At 38.8% G+C, this 2064-nt stretch overlaps 1 pseudogene; it reads left to right on the top strand.

Annotated features, from left to right (window-relative positions):
- Positions 1 to 2064, top strand: part of LOC107731875 (focadhesin-like) — a 45191-nt pseudogene that overhangs the window by 39858 nt on the left and 3269 nt on the right.

The raw sequence follows: 2064 nt of genomic DNA, 5'->3' as shown, positions 1-2064 counted from the left end.
TATATATATATAAATTTTATTGTTACTACTACTACTACTACTAACAATAATAATAATAATTAATAAATAATAAATAAATAATCCACATATAAAGTACTGATACTGTACAAATGGTCATTCACCGGTGAAGAAGACCAATCAAACATACTTTTTCAACCTGCTTTAACAGTTCCTCAGGACTTTGGTTATCTCCCAGAGAAAAGTGTCATCCGAGCTTCAGTAGACTTCATCACCGAAGCAGGAAGGAAAGGTAACACACTATCTAATGCTAATATCTAATAAAAAGTGATTCCATTGCTTACTAATGTTGTGATTCTGTACAGGACCTGAGTTCACTCCTCCACACCTAGTGAAGACAGTGCTGGCAGCTTTAGGGACGGTCGGTGGAAGCTTCCAGTATCCTCCAGTCAACTGGAGTGCCATCCTCTCTCCGCTGATGAGATTTCCTGTTCGTCATCGTCGTGAATTAGTCTTCTGTAGGAAATACCCTATTGTGTCATTTCTGAGGATGTATGATGTTGAAGTGCTCACCTGTGCCTGTCATAGGTGAGGAGGTGCAGCATCACTGTTTAGCGTTAGCTGCCAGTCAGGCCCAGTCTTCCCAGAGTGCCTCACTTTTCCTCGGCATCTGGCTTGTGCCTCCCCTGGTTCACAGCCTGAGTGTGAGTATTTCTCTCTGTGTATGTCTCTCATGTCTCTGTCACACATTAGTGTCTCTTTGGTGACTTCATACAGACTTATTGATGTTAAAATGCTGGGTTTTCACTTATAAATAAGATATTTTAGTTTGGTTCATTGTCACTGTCGCTCTTTAGTAGTAGTGAACTTTTTCACACAAGTGCATCTTTTGAGCTGGGCCACTAAGAAACCACCTACCACCCTCCCAGAATGCCATAGCAAATCAAATTTAATTTTAACCAAATTTAATTTTCCATTACAATTATAACTTCCATCTATTATGAAAATGAAGTTATTATTGTTTGCAACAGTGTTTTAGTTTTGTCTTGTCTTGTTCTATACATTGAATATGTTTTGTAGTTTTCAGAATGTTGTGGAAGTACACTACAACATAGATGCTTTTTATCTATTTTTATTTAATTTAAATGTGTTGATAGAGATAATATATATATATATATATTATTTTTTGTTTTTCGGTTTAGTTAAAAGCAACTCTACATGGCATCCAGTTTTACATGTGCAATTTTCTTTAGAAAATTTCTAAATCTAATTTTTACTAATTTGTTAGACATTATCCCTTTTGAAAGCTTTGTAAAGTTTAATGTTATTTTCAGAGATGCTTAAAAGTAAAGTAGTAATTAGTAGCTAATTATCTCATAATGTTATCATCTGCGAGAAGTTCATCGTGGCTTTTCTGGCTTCAAAATGTCACACTGTTTTGTAATTTTCTCTCAGTCTGCAGTCATTTTCTTAATTTTCTCAACATCTGTACGCTCCACAGCTCCGCACTAGGGCTTCTCTCTACGAGTGCCTGAGCTCCTGGATGAAGCATGTGGCTGAAGACAAACTGCAGGTGTATGTGGACAGTCTGGCAGTCCAGCAGTTTGTGCCCAACACACGTCCTCAGCGCCTGCCCGTGCCTGTCCATCCTGCGTGGGCTGTCCAAAGCCATGGCGGTCCCCAACCCGCCACAGAACTGCTGGACTGCCCTGTGCTCCACCACTGAAAAGATCTATAACCTCTTACCTGATAATATACCTGTATGTCCTAGCAGTCTGTAAGATGTTTTATAGTCAAACGTGTTGACTAAGAACTCGAACATTTAGCCAGTTCTGCTGCTGTCCAGATGTGATGTTTTTGTGTTTTTGGGTTGTTCTGTAGGCTGGTGAACTGGACCTGTATGAAGCCATGTGTTCATGTCTGTCTGAACTGAGCGACACTGAGATAGACCGCATAGTCAAAGTCACTGAGGTATTATATAACTCCGTAATGTTCATGAATTATAGCTTTATAAATCTGATTGTGTTGAAATGTATCATCATGATATGTAGTCATACTATCTCGCCTCAGGGTATTGAACCCATTATTTCACTTTGCAAGCACAAG

The sequence above is a fragment of the Sinocyclocheilus rhinocerous genome, unplaced genomic scaffold (assembly GCF_001515625.1).
Source record: "Sinocyclocheilus rhinocerous isolate Xijiao unplaced genomic scaffold, SAMN03320098_v1.1 scaffold1841, whole genome shotgun sequence".
NCBI classification, from domain to species: Eukaryota; Metazoa; Chordata; class Actinopteri; order Cypriniformes; family Cyprinidae; genus Sinocyclocheilus; species Sinocyclocheilus rhinocerous.
Note: the sequence above shows the minus strand (reverse complement) of the source record. Positions and strands in the feature narration are given on the sequence as shown.